Genomic DNA, 15504 nt, shown 5'->3' with positions numbered 1-15504 from the left:
CCTCTGCCTGCCACTCTGTCTCCCTGTTTGCTCTCTTTCTCTCTTTGACAAATAAAGACGTAAATCTTAAAAAAAAAAAAAAAAATCCCTCTCCCTTTCCCCACTCTTTAAAAAATTCTATAGTTTTAAGATGTACAATGTGATGTGTGTGTATATGTTTGTATACACACACACACATACATATACACAGACATAAATAGTATTATCATAGTCAATCTAATTAACAGCATTATTTCTATCAGTAATCCTGGGGCAGGAAAGGAAGCCAGCCTTGGACTAGGGCTGAAAACGGCCTTCTTCCCTCTCTGAAGCTAGGGTGGAGTTGAGGATCTGAACTCCAGGTTGGGAGAATATGGTGGTTTGAGGTAAGCAAAACACAGCATCAGGATGGAGAGCTAAGGAAGAGATAGACATTAGGGACTTTTGAGGGAGGGTGGCCAATGTCTTAGGAGAAGTAACATCTAATATTCAATTTTGGGTTTTTCTTTTCTGTGTGGTAATGCCCTTCTGTCATCTCCAGGTTATCGGCCTGGTCTTACCTGTGTCCATGCTTGGAGGAAAAGAGAGGGCAGAAGCCCGAGATTCAATTATGAAATATAAAAAGTGGCCTGCAGAGCCACTTTTCCTAGCCATGAGCTAGGAAAGGCTAGGCACATGTTATGTTTCCAAAAACTTGAGGAATGGAATCTGTTTTTAGAATGGGCTTCCTATAGATAACAGAATGAGGGTTCATACTTAACTGTTACTTTAATGAATTGAACATATCAGGAACATGGAGCTGTCGTTTCAATTTGATTTTCAATTTCAGGTTATACTGATATCACATGTCTCTTTATATGGTCACTGGAGGTCATGATGGTGCAGAGTCTCTGACCCTCATTGGTTCACATTCCAAACAATGTGCAAATAATGCTCACGCTTTTCATAAATGTGGTTTTTATTTACATTCTAAATTTAACATCTCTAGTCTTAACATGCCTCCCAAACACCAGCCCCACATTTCAGCTACCTCCTGTTCAGCCTAAGGGAATATTCTGCTGCCATTTCAAACTTAAAATTTCTGAAAATGATCATACTGTGCCCCAAGCCTCCCAAATCCAGTGAATAGCAATGCCAAGAGACAGACATTCTGTCGTTTTACTCTCAGTCCTAGGAGTTCATTAGTTGCACATTGTTCTTCATGATCCTGCCAAATATGCCTTTGTCTGGCCTGTCCTCAAAGGCTGGATGCTTCCTCATACCATCTCTGACCTTTGCAGTCCTACCCATCCTCCAAGGTACAGCTCAAATGCCTAACTTAGTCATGAAGCTTTTCCTTGTTCTTAAAACTGAATATAATCTTTTTTTTTTTTTTTTTTAACACCCGCAGCTCCTACTCCAGCCCTGGCGCCATTATACTTTATTTGTAACTCATGTAGAAACATCACAGCTACTTTTTATTTTAGCCATTTCTTTTATGTACTTAAAAAAAATGTCCTTTAATGAACACCTTAATGACTGAGTCTCTGACTTACTCATCTCTGTATCTCTTAAAGTGCCCAGAACTTGGATGCATAATTATATTTGATTAGCATGTGTTGAATTAGATTGATTTCTATAAAGGCTGAAATAGACTTTAAGGGGGGGGCGGGGAACAGTCATTTTAAAATATTTAACAGTTTACCTCTGTTTTGCCTCTGAATGTGTATTTTTTGCAGTGTGCTCAAAAAGAATTTGATGCTGTATATAACATGATGTACTGATGTACAAACAAGCCCAAGTGGGTCTTCTCAGAGTTGATCCCCTCATCTCTACCACTTTTGTTTTCTCGATTGATATTAGAGTGCGCTTTAAGCAGAAAGTTTCTAACCTTCCATTCTGCAGGTGGAATGTTCAGCATCTTCATCGTCAAAAAGCACATATTAAACATCTACATTTGAGTAGCGTTGTACACAAGAAAGAACAAGTTAGGTCAATCAGCACTCTACCCTTTTAAATTTTTACAAAGAAAATACTAATGCAAAATTGCTCAATTGACTCCATATGCATCCAGAATATAATTGAATTTTAAAACTTAGAAACGACCAAAACCGAAAAGCACTTCCAAAAATAACTTTATTTCTCTCCTTCATCATGTGAATGTGATTTGTTCTTATAGACTCATTTTCACATGACTGGAAAGATGACCACTAACAGTTGCCGAGTTTGTCATCAGACATCTATCATTAGAGAAGAACTGACTCTGTTTCTCAACTCCAGTTCTAAAAATCACAGGAAGGACTCCAGCCCAGCTAGGTTGGGGGCCCATTCCTAGACCCACGGAGTGCACCCACGGGGCAGGGTCATATAAAAATATGAAAGCTCCTGCATTCAGTGGGATGAGGAAGATGGGTTGGGGAGCTCACAGGAGAAGGGAGAAGGCTCTAGGTACAGTGAAGTTTCTGAAACAAAGCAGTGTGATGGAAAGTGAGCCCGAAGGAGATTACTTCAGATTGCCTGGATGGTCAAGGATTCGATGAGGTAATACTTAAGTGGGACCTGAATGATGAGGAGAAAAACCTGCTAAGATGGGAGATCAGGGTAATCCACATGGATGGATGGTGTACAGCGAGTGCAAAGGCTTTAAGCTGGGGGCATCTGGTGGCTCAGAGGGTTGAGCCTCTGCCTTTGGCCCAGGTCGTGATCTCAGGGTTCTGGGATGGAGTTCCGCATCAGGCTCTCTGCTCAGCGGGAAGCCTGCTTTCCCCTCCTCCACTGTCTCTCTACCTACTTGTGATCTCTCTCTCTGTGTCAAATAAATAAATAAAATCTTTTTTTTTTTAAGATTTTATTTATTTGAGGAGAGTGAGCAAGAGAGAGAGCATGAGCAGGGTGGAGGGACAAGGGGGAGAGAGAGAAGCAGACGCTCTGCTGAGCAGGGAGCCTGATGCAGGGCTTGATCCCAAGGACCCCAGGATCATGACCTGAGCCAAATGCAGGTGCTCAACCAACTGAGCCATCCAGGTACCCTGGGGAAGGACTCTCATGTGATAGGAGTGTTATGAGTTAGGGGGGAGGTTGTGTGAGAGAAATACAAAGAGGTAGGCAGGGACCAGATTATACAGGGCCTTTTAGACCATAATAAGGGGCTTGGATTTTATTTTTAGGGCAATAGGAAGCCATTGGAAGGTTGTACACAAGGGAGCCACCAGATGTGATCTATACTTTAAGAAGCATATCCCAGCTGCTATGTTAACAATGGATTGCAGGAGACAAGATTGAAAGAGAGACTGACAGACAAATGGACAAGTAGGTATGGCACTTGATGCTCAGTTGGTTGTGAGGAGAAGGAATGAATCAAGAGGACTCCTGAAGATGCTGCCACGTATTGAGATGGGAACGACTTTGCAAGGAATAAGTTTAGGTCGAAGCAAGATACAAGACCAGCCCAGATTCAAAGAGAGGCAAGCATACTCCCCTCCTTGGTTATAGGAAGGGTACAATACCATCGGTTTTTTCAGTTTCTTTCATGAGTACGTATAAATCTGTGGACTTGGTAGAAGTTGAACAAGTTCCTTTGCAAATGGCTTTGATTTTCTCTATAAGCTACAAGAAAAATTTACCTCTGTGAGTGAGGAGACAGGAGTGGAAGGAGAAATCAGTGAGATCTTTTCATGTCTGAAAAGACTACAGGTTTAAAACACGCTTTGGGTAGAATGAAAGAGAGAGCTGGCAGGATAGCATCGTGGGACTTGCAGTCAAAGTCTCGGGTCCGTTTGCAGGTGCAGCCATGCATTTTTATCAATATCCATCTGCCCTGTTGTAAGACTTTCATCACCAGCACTCAGCAGCCCAGGTGGAGGCCTGGCAAAGACAGATGTTACATTCATCCAGGGTTAGAGCCTTGCCAGCTGAGTTTAATGAAAAGAAGATGAGGCGACAGAGGTTAGAATTATTGGCGATAGAGTAGTTAAAATGACAGACCATGACATTTAAGCTGGGGAAATGAGGAAAATGAGAACAGGATCCCTTTTATAGCATAACGATAGCTTGAAATTTTTTCACTTAACTTTTTTGTAGGATAATTTAAAAAATAATTACCTTCATTCCTGGCTTCTTTCATATCTATGTATGGTAAGAAGAATCCATCAAATACATACTAAGTAAAACAGACAGCTGAAGAAATAATATAAATAATAGGTTAAAAATTATTTCTTCTAAATTGTAAGGGGAGGTGAACCAGGAGAAACTATGGACTCTGAAAAACAATCTGAGGGTTTTGAAAGGGCGGGGGGGGGGGGGTTGGGGGAACCAGGTGGTGGGTATTAGAGAGGGCATGGGTTGCATGGAGCACTGGGTGTGGCGCAAAAACAATGAATACTCTCACGCTGAAAAGAAATAAAAAATTAAAAAAAATTATTTCTTCTTTTCTTAGCTAACAGATTCCCATTACAGAGACCGATAAGGGCATCCCAAACTGAAAATGTCGCAGATTTGTCAATGAAATTCTGCTCTTGGGTTCTCTAAGAATTAAGGAAAATTTACCTCTTTAAATTATAAACAATATTGTAATCTTGTCCTTTTTTCTTCTATTGGATGTCTTTTTTCTTGGAGCAAGCATGGTACTTTCTGTTTTTCAGTGCAAAGTATATTTTGCTACACAACAGTGTAGCAAGGGATCTATAGGAACACAGTTTAGTTTTGTGTTCAGTATTTCAAGGCTCAAATATTATTCTCGCTTCTCATTCCAATATATTTCACCCTATAGCTAGCTGCACTGTTATTCAGGTCCACTCACCAGAAAAGCTGTTTTTTTCTGGCTGGTTCCTGTACAAACATGGCTCTCCTGTGAACCACATAGCTCCCTTTTCTCACATAAACATGGTTAGGTCACCTCTGCAACCACCTGATACTTGATACCGGAGGCTATTTGTTTCCATGCAACTTCATGCTCGGAACTTCTGGAACTTTTTCTCCTTTAGTAGCCCTTCCCCCTACCAGCCAAGGTCAAGTTCCATCAAATATTGTTCTTGCTCCAAAACTCTACATCCTGTTTAAATTTTAAAATGTTGTTTTATTTACATCATTCTTGGGCTCAAAAATCTTCAAGGACCCTGTGTGACCTTTCACTGCCGACAGCATGAAGTTCAAACTCCTTCATCTAATGTTCCAAGCTCTGTATTTACTTTCTCCTGACTTAGGAAAAATGCGTTAAGGCAGCTTGCACTAGAAACGTTAGAGTGAGATTAAAGTAATTAGCTCTGCATAGCCAAAATTTCCACAATCTGAGCTCATCTGTATCTCTAGTGTAACTCCTAGCCAGTTTCTCATAAGCTGTTTCCTGGTCAATTTAAAACAGTGGTCCTGGGGCACCTGGGTGGCTCAGTGGGTTAAAGCCTCTGCTTTCAGCTCAGGTCATGATCCCAGGGTCTTGGGATCAAGCCCCACATCAGGCTCTCTGCTTGGCAGGGAGCCTGCTTCCTCCTCTCTCTGCCTGCCTCTCTGCCTGCTTGTGGTCTCTATCTGTCAAATAAATAAATAAAATCTTTTAAAAATAAAAATTAAAAAAATAAATAAATAAAACAGTGGTCCTCGGTCTTGGCTGTCCTTTGGAAATACCTGGGCCAATCACCCCGGCAATTCACACGTAATTGATCTGGGCTACAGCTGGGCAGTGGGACTTTTAAAGCTCCCTGGTGATTGTAATGCGCATTCAAGGCTGTGAACCACTGCATTAGAAAAGTTTGTTGATTCTCCCTAAAACATTCATCATTCCACTCCTTTCTTCATCAACACCCCCAACTTTTTTTTCTTTACTTGTCTACACCCTACCCACTCTTTGAGATTCAACTCAGGTTCTACAAACGTCTTTCCTTGTCACCCAAAACTGATATACTCATAGCCAGTACCTTGTTTAGACTTACTTGGCATTTGGCACATACTTCTTATACCTTTGTGTATTTATCCTGTATCTTCAGAAGAATTCTAATGGGTAGAAGGACAGGATTTTTTTTTTAATCCCCAGAACATGACTCAATGCCTTTTATACTATATACCATTGTGTGTCTGATGGGAGGTAGTGATGATGATAATGATGATAATGTTGTAGCAGATGACCTTTCAGAGCACTGACCTGGGGCTACATGTGGTGCTACTCTTAGGCTATTGGAACCCATCTTACTTTTCATCTGCAAAACTAAAGTACCTGCGAATTAAGCCACCCCCGCCTTAACTTAATAACTATAGGTACAAGTATGACTACTCCAGCTCTCATAGCCTCTGACTGGGACAATGTAGGGGTGACCTACATTATCTCCCGTGTCTATGAATTTAGGTCAAAGTTGGCATAGCATTCCTTACTTAAGCTCCTTTCATTTCCAGTTCCATTCCCCTATACCCTTACTGGTTTTTCCCAGGAAATACTTCTGAAATAAAGTATTTTTACATACATCTTGGTCTAAGGTTTTGCCTTGAGATAGCCCACCATAAACAGACAATAATATGATAATAGATATAACAGCTATTATTTCTTGAATATTTTCTATGTGCAAGGCATGAAGTCATTTAATCCTCAGAATTAAGTAGGTCCTGTGGTCATCCTCACTTTACAGTTTAGAACATGGAGGCATATAGAGATTAAGTAATTGGTCCAAGGTCGTAGATGTAAAAGAAGGAACAACAACAACAACAAAAAAAAAAAACTTACAGGGCAAGGACAGTAGGGGAGTCAAATCAAATTTTAAAAAATTTAATTTCAACCAATTTACCAGTAAAGCTTTGTAGTAAGAAACTGAACCACCATGTATACTTTTCTTTTTAATTAAGTGAGTTCTGAGTTCTGATAAACAATTTACACATTTTCAAACACAATCTATTTTTAGGTTAGAAACTTCATTTCTGGGGTGCCTGGGTGACTCAGTCAGTTAAGCGTCTGCCTTTGGCTCAGGTCATGAGCCCAGGGTTCTGGGCTCCCTGCTCAGCAAGGAGTCTGCTTCTCTCTCTCCTCCTGCTCCTCCACCTTGCTCATGATGTCTCTCTTGCTCACTCTCTCTCAAATAAATAAATAAAATCTTAAAAAGAAACCTCATTTCTAAGTGACTGTCAGAATATCCCCTTCTTCTCCCCACTTCTCTCCCTGCGGTATTTTTATAGTAGCCACATCTGATCACAGGAAGTAAAACCCATATTTGGACAATTAATAATTTAGATTCACTACAGATTAAATGTGAATTTGGGGACTAGGCTGGGAATTATATGCTTGCTTTCTCTAGAATAAGCGTTCTGAATCATAAACAATGCTTATTGAAATGAATTTCCAGCACTTCCAGATTTAAGTTCTTGTCTCCTATTCTCCTCATTCCCAGTCCAGTTCACTGTAGTTCTTTCCAGATATAATGTCCTTCATATTTTAAAGATTTACTTATTTTAAAGAGGGAGGGAGGTGCAGAGGGATTGAGAATTTTTTTTTTTAAGATTTTTATTTATTTATTTATTTGACAGAGAGAGATCACAAGTAGAGAGGCAGGCAGAGAGAGAGGAAGGGAAGCAAGCTCCCTGCTGAGCAGAGGGCCCCATGCGGAGCTGAACCCCAGGATCCTGGGATCATGACCTGAGCTGAAGGCAGAGGCTTAACCCACTGAGCCACCCAGGCGCCCCGGGATTGAGAATTTTGAGCAGACTCCCTGCTGAGCTCAGAGCCTGCCTTAGGCCTTGATCTCACAGCCCTTAGAACCTGACCGCACCAAAATAGAGTCCTATTCTCAACTGACTGAGTCACCCAGTGGCTCCCTTGATATTTTAAAAAGACAGTTCTCAACAGGGCATGTGTAGACTATTTCTTACACAGGAGTCATTCCCCCTCCCATCTACCCTCTGCTCCATCCCACCCCATTATTCTTGTGACAATATTTACTGAGCTCCTATTGTATACTGTGCCCTTCTAGCTGCTATGAAAACAGCTGGTATGTTTTCTGGAACATGGAGGGTATTTCTAAATGTTTATTTCCTTTCCCACTGACCTTATCTCCTTATGAACTTGTCCATCCCTGTTCTCTTGCCTCTTCCAGCAACATAGATATGCCTTACTCTTCCGCTGATTTACCAGAGCTATCTTTTTCTAAGTCTGAGTAGAATTTGGTAACTTTACCTCTTCTGGGGATATTTGTGATCACAGGAATGGAAAGTTTGCTTTATTTTTTATTTTATTTATTTAATTATTTATTTAATTTTATTTTAAAGTTGACCCAGGTCAACTTTATTTATAAATGTGATTTAATACTGTTAAACATCAGTTTGCATCATAAGTAGGCAAGAAATTGCACTTATTGCTCTATCTTTTTTTTTTTTTAAAGATTTTATTTATTTATTTGACAGACAGAGATCACAAGTAGGCAGAGAGGCAGGAAGAGAGAGAGAGAGAGGAAAGCAGGCTCCCTGCTGAGCAGAGAGCCAGATGCGGGACTCGATTCCAGGACCCTGGGATCATGACCTGAGCCTAAGGCAGCGGCTTAACCCACTGAGCCACCCAGGCGCCCTGCTCTACTTTTTTCAATCATTCTTTCATCTATTCAATATTATTGTATGGCTTCCACAGATACTGAGGTAGACCCTGGAAATATCAAGAGGAATAGGACCAGAAAACTGCTCCAAGCACATCATAGTCTAGTTCAGTCTCTTTAGTCCTAATTGCACACTAGACTTGTGGATTTCCCATGTTATATCCCAATTTTCCCATGTAATATCCCAATTAAGGCATATTAGGATCCTCAGAGAGTGGAGTACCACAGGTGTTTTGGAAAATTGTTATCTTTTCTCTTCCTCAAACAAGTTGGAAGACAATTAATTATGTGATAAGTGAAAGACACTGGTTACTATGGGTTCCTATAAGATCACAGAGAAGGAAAACGTAACCAAGGTCAAAGAGTCAGCGAATATTTTGAGGGAGATGTCAGAGTTCATGAGTCCTAAAAGAGTTAGCTTGGCAGAGAGAGACAGGATCGATTTTTCCCAAATAAAAGAATCGAGCTAGATTAGGCATTAGCCCATCATTGCTCAACTTTGCTCTCTTTCTGGTCTGTCTTCCCTCGCTAGTGAAAGGTTTTCCTGAAGAACACTCCATCAATAAATCACTGACCCTGCTCTGTTTCTGGGGAATCCAACCTAAGATAGTTACTAGCTGGAGGAATCCCAGCAAGCAAGGATGACCTTTCGGAGCTGCGTTACCTACTGCGGGAATGGCCAGGGGAAAATTCACAAAACTTGGTGGAGTTTGGACAGTCCTGGTGCATGAAACAGTGCAGTGCCTGAGGTTTTGCCCTGTGGGAATCTGGTGTGTTTTGCAGGTGGAAGTAAATGGCCTGGATGGTTGTCTGGCATTCGAGAGGTATGGAGGAAGCAGTTATTATAAGGGCGGTGGAATTGGATGGCTACTGCTGGGCACCACTGATGTACCAAGGAAAGAAATAGGTAGGCTCAAGACACTTAATCATGAATTAAAAGTGAACTGTGAAAGTCAGAGGGCATTCCTGACAGCAGATCTGTCTAGATCTAACTTGCAGGAGCAGCAGAACTGTGGAGAAGGCTCAATACTCAGTCAAGGCAGAGCTGCTCAGAGAGGGAGGGCATGGGACCCTGAGATATGCAGATGGCATTGCTGGGTAGACACAGTGTGAACCCCCACCCTCCCCTGAATTAATGGGCCTGCCGAAGTCGTTCTTGCCCCTTGCTAGGAAGTTTCTGTCTCCTACCTTCCTTCCCTTGCTGAGCAGGAATCTCAGATGAAGGCAAAGATTTCCCAGCGCCCACTTCTGGATACCAGACCAAAAACTTGGGGGCTCATTTCACTGTGATTCAATTAGGGACATGCTTGTTGTGCTATAAGCAGAGAGGGGTTATAAGCTAAAGAGTAATTGGACCTAAATAATTTTTCACTGGGAACAACAGGGAGAAAACATCTGGGAGGGGCCCGTGATTGTGCTGGAGCAAGGCAGGTAGGCCAAAAAGCTAGAAAAAAGAGAATTTGTCAGTATCAGGGCATTTCCCCCATGAAACAGGATTTAATTCCCTGTAAAGCCCCTCGAGAATGTTTCTATTATGCTGCTGAATGGCTTTTGGAAGCTTGGAAGAAATCGTGGCTTACGTTAAATGCAGTAGAAATGCCAGGATTGCCATAACAGGCTGTGGAGGAAGAGAGCAAAAGGCTCAGAGAAGGGGTGCCTGGGTGGCTCAGTGGGTTAAAGCCTCTGCCTTCGGCTCAGGTCATGATCCCAGGGTCCTGGGATTGAGCCCCGCATCAGGCTCTCTGCTCAGCAGAGAGTCGGCTTCCTCCTCTCTCTCTCTGCCTGCCTGCCTGCCTGTCAGCCTACTTGTGATCTATCTCTCTCTGTGTGTCAAAAAAATAAATAAAATATATTTTTTAAAAGAGCTCAGAGAAGTGGACATGTGTCTTGGTCAGCTTGGTGGCTATAGCAAAATGCCACAGATTGGGTGTTTTATAAACAACAGATACTCAGATACTTATTTCTTACAGTTCTGGAGGTTGGACGTCTGAGATCAGGGTGCTGGCACAGTCAGGTTCTAGTGAGGATCTTCTTGTGGGTTGCAGAATGTTGACTTCTTGTATCTTACACATGGCAGAAAGATGGTGAACTAGCTCTCTAGCCTTTTCTTGTTAGGGTACTAATCCCATTCGTAAGGGCTCCACTCTTGTGACCTAATTGTCTTCCAAAGGTCCCACCTGCTAATACTCCCACAAGGGGGTTTTGATTTCAACATATGAATTTTGGAGGAACACAAATAGTCCATAACATCATGATAGAATGGATCTGCTGTAGAAGATCAGAAATCCCACCAGCTGATTATATTTCTCAATTGTTTCCAGGGAAAACTAAGGCAATAAGAAATTCCCAAGTAAAAGGGCTACCAGCATCACTGAGAGACCATTCCCTGTAGGCTGAGGCTGATAATAAGAGATGGCTTTACAGAACTGGGCTTCCTGGTAGCAAAGAGGATCAGAGAATTCCAGAACAGCAGAGGCAGGTGACAGCACTTAGCCATCAGAAGCACTTAAAAGTTAGATCCTTTTAATGCCTATAATGGATGGCCACATCAGAACGTCAGCCGAGGGGTCTGACCTTTGAGGATTCATGGAGAGGACTCCACAGGGTGCTTGTAGGAGCATGAGAGATAGGCAGTCAGGAAGAAAAATAATAAAAATATGTAAATAGAATATGACCCCTAATTAATAATAGGCTAGCAGAAGGTTGAGATCAGGCTCCGCAATGGAAAGTCATGATCTCATGCAGTTTCCAGACTGGAGTCATTTCTTGGATGGAGAGCCAACCAGCGGAAAGGGAAGTTGCATTCTTACAAGGAGGGACCAACAGGGAGTCAGGTCATAACTGGAGTTCTGACTGCAGGTCCGCCTAAAGCGGGTCCACTGATTCCATGGCCTCGGTTATTTACCTGGTTCCCAGATGTAGGATCAGAATTAGAATGCTCAGGTGTTGGCAGAAACCTCACATTGGTTCCTTGAGCTACTATGGTAGGAAACCAAGAAGTAGTCCCTAAAACCACCGCTCTTCCACCAAGATAGTAAGTAAAAAACTGTACTGCAGACCAGGGGCGATGACAGAGATGAGTACCATCCAGGAAGCCTTGAAAAAGGCTTGCTCCTTGTCATAGCGCTATTTAATTTGTGAATCTGACCTTGGCAAAAAGTTGATGGGTCATGACATAGGACAGTGGAGTACCACAAACTTAAACAAGTGTTGGCCCCACTGTTGCTGCTTTTTAAAAATATATAACTTGGGGCACATGGGTGGCTCAGTGGATTAAAGCCTCTGCCTTCTGCTCAGGTCATGACCCTGGGGTCCTGGGATCGAGCCCGCCCATCAGGCTCCCTGCTTAGCAGGGAGCCTTCTTCCCCCTCTCTCTCTGCCTGCTTCTCTGCCTACTTGTGATTTCTGACTGTCAAATAAATAAAATCTTAAAATAAAATAAAATATATAACTTCACTAGAGTCTATTAATACAGCCTTGGTACTGCATTCCACTGTTAATCTGTAGATATGTTCTTTTCTGAACTCACCAGGGAGAAGGATCTGAAGCAGTTGGCATCCACGCATGAACACAGTAGACCCTTGCCCCAGGGCAATGTTAATTATTCTGCTTTCTGGCATAATAGAATTCAAAGGGACCCGGACAACCTGGACATCCAGAAGAACATTATGTTGATCTGTTACAGTGATGAAACATTGATATGTTAATTACAATTTAGGAGCAAGAAATGGCAAGTACTCTGCATGCCTCGGTAATCCATACTTGCCACAGAAGATGGGAGATAAAGCCTACTAAGGGTCAGGGACCTGCCATGTCAGTTAAGGTTTTAGGGATCCAGTGGTCTGGGCATGTTAGAACATTTCTAAAGTATAAGGAAAGTTATTGGACTGTGTGTTCTTGCTGCTGGGAGGACAGCATAGTGCTCAGAGGTCTCTTTGGGTTTGGGAGGCAGCATATTCATTGCACTTGGGAATATATTTATTATATTATATTATATGAGTGACTTAAAAGGTGGCTATCCTTTAGTAAGGTCCAGGGCAATAAAGGGTTCTACAGTAGGTACATCCCATGGCCCAAGCAGCCATTTCACTGGGGCCATTTGAGTCAGCAGACCCTGAAGTGTCTGTTGCAGAGGAAAATGCCATTTGGTGCTCCTGGCAAGCCCCAAGAAGCGAATCACAGCATAAGCCCCGGGGTTCTGGAGCAAGTCCATGGCATCTGCAGCACGGAACTATTCAGCATTTGAAAAGCAGCCCCTGTCATGCTGCTGGGCTCTAGCAGAAACTAAGCATCTAACATGGGACACCAAGTGCCCATGAGATGCCAAGTGATCCTAAGTTGGGTTCTGCCAGACTTACTGGGTCAGAGGGTGGTCAGATGGTGGTAGCAGCAATGTGCTGTAAAGCCATTTCATACATCTGGGGTTAGGCTCAAGCAAGTCCAGAGAGCACAAGTGAGCTGCATAACAGGTGGCTGGGACACCCCCCCCCCGCCCCTGTCACCAACCACAGTTGTACCAAGGCTTCTCCCTCAAGCCATAGCCGTGGCCTCAGGGCAGGTGGTGGGGAGCCACGTGGGGGCGGGTGTCTGTGACCAGCTGGCACAGAAGGAAAAACCTAAGCTTGGTTCATGGATGGGTCACCTTTGCATGGCGACAAGCTGAAAATATCTGCTCCTGTGATTTAGCCCTGCTCGGAGGTGGTTCTGAAAGAGAGTGGTGAAGGGGAATCTTCTCAGTTGATGGAGTATTTAGTCATCAATTTCATTTGGAGACAGAAGGGGTCAGGGGAAGGGTGTACTCTATAGTGACAAATGTTAGCTCAGCTTACTGGTCAGGAGTTGGAAGAAGAAGAATGGGGGAAGGTAGGAGAAGAGACAGGTGGCTGGATCTATGGGAGGGACAGGATGTGAAGACATTTTATGGCACCTAATGCCCACTAGAGAGTGTCCACTGCTGAAGAGGCCACTAACCAACCAAGCAGGTAGGATGACTAGGCTGACAGGTGTCAGTCAGCCTGTGTCACTGGCCACCTAAGTTCTCCCACAGCAGGCTAATGGAGGGAACAGCCGTAGTGGCAGAGATGGAGGGATGCACGGACCCAACAACTTGTACTCTCTCTCCAATTCAGCATAGCTACTGCTACTACTAAATATTTGACTATCAGCAGTGGAGACCAATGTTGTGCTTTTTTTTTTTTTTTTTTTTTTTAAAGATTTCATCCATTAACCTGACAGAGAAATCAGAGAAGTAAATGGAGAGGCAGGCAGAGAGAGAGAGATAGGGAAGCAGGCTCCCTGCTGAGCAGAGAGCCCGACGCGGGACTCGATCCCAGGATCCCGAGACCATGACCCGAGCCGAAGGCAGCGGCCTAACCCACTGAGCCACCCAGGCGCCCCCAATGTTGTGCTTTTAAGGAGGTCAAACAGTGGCTGGGTGGCAAGTTGACACATCAGGTCCTCCTGATGCAGAGTACTATGTCATTATGACTGGATTTGACCTGTATTCCAAGAATGGGTCTGCTTTTTCTGCTCACAGCACCTCAGCCAGCACCACTATCCAAGGACTCTGACACAGGCTCTCCCATGATACAGCCTCAGATCGAAGTCTGATATTCTGATATGGGATCTCACATAATGTTGCCTCCACCCTAGGGGCTCACTTTACAGCAACTGGGTGTAGTGCCAGGTGCTTGACCCAAGGCTCTACTGGTCATAACACACACCATACACACCGAGGGAGCTGTTGGATGGATGGAGCACACCTACGGCTGGTGAAGACACAGCTGAGGCTCCAGGTTCAAAATGAGCCTATGAGGCTGGTACCTTACCCTTACTTCCTAAAGCAATGGCCATAATATGTGTTGGTGTCCCTAGTAGGTAGAATTTATGGGGCCAGAGATCCAGGTATAGAAGTAGGAGTGGCCTGCTTGCCATCACTCCCAGGGATCCACTTGGAGACTTTGTGTTTCCCTTCTACAACCTCGGGCCTGGAGATCAGACGTGGGAGGCTTCCTCCTGCAAGAATCCCTCTAAACTTAAAGCCATGGTTGCTCCTGGATCACTTGGGGCTCCTAATGCCGGAAAACTGACAACTCATCAGGAGTTGGGGCCACTGCTACATAATGGAGATGAAGAGGAATATGCTTGGCACTCAGGAAGTCCACTGGGGGCATTTCTTGGTATTCCCAAGCCTGGTTTTAACTATAAACAGATAAGTACAGCAACTGCAGCCTGATAAGAACATGATAACCAGGGTATGAAACCCCATAGGGAGCAGTGCCTGGGTTAATCCATCAGTCAAACCACCTATGCTAACAGAAGTGATAGCCCGAGTGGAGGGGAATCTGGAAGGGGTGGTGGAGGAGGGAGATAATGGTTAACAGTTGTGGCTGTGAGATCAACTGCAGCAGTAGGGACCATGGTTTGTCCCATTACTCTCCTCTTGTAAAATTTCCCAGAAATTGTGACTAATAAGAATTCTGAAAAAATTGTGCTTGGTTGGAATAACTTAATGTGAAAAGTAAGTGATCTATGCATTACAAAGAGCAGACTAGAGTGAATTCCGTGGGTGCTCTGTCCAATTCCACTTTATAAGCTATTTCATGTATATTTCAGCTGCTCTGAATGTTGGAATACAATTCAGGATGCCACCATCCCTAGAGAATTGTCCTTCTGTCCCTGCAAACCTCATCCAATGGCATGGGGACACAAAAAAATTGGTCTTCTTGCTGATGAATTTTGTGGGATCAGCTGAAGTTCCTTCTTATTTATTTGTCTTCCTGGTCAATCCTGTTTTCTTCACTTGCCTTCTCCGTAGAACACTTCACTTATAAATCACCTGAACAAGAATCCTTGTCTCAGGCTCTGTTTCTAGAGAACCTGACCCAAGACACAATCTCTGGCCTAACTAGGTCAGTGAAATTGACGAGACTAGTCTTGGATACTTTGGATTTCCTCACTCAACCTCCATTCTTTCCTTCTTCTAGTG

The sequence above is a fragment of the Mustela nivalis genome, assembly GCF_964662115.1.
Source record: "Mustela nivalis genome assembly, chromosome: 15".
Taxonomy (NCBI): domain Eukaryota; kingdom Metazoa; phylum Chordata; class Mammalia; order Carnivora; family Mustelidae; genus Mustela; species Mustela nivalis.
Note: the sequence above shows the minus strand (reverse complement) of the source record.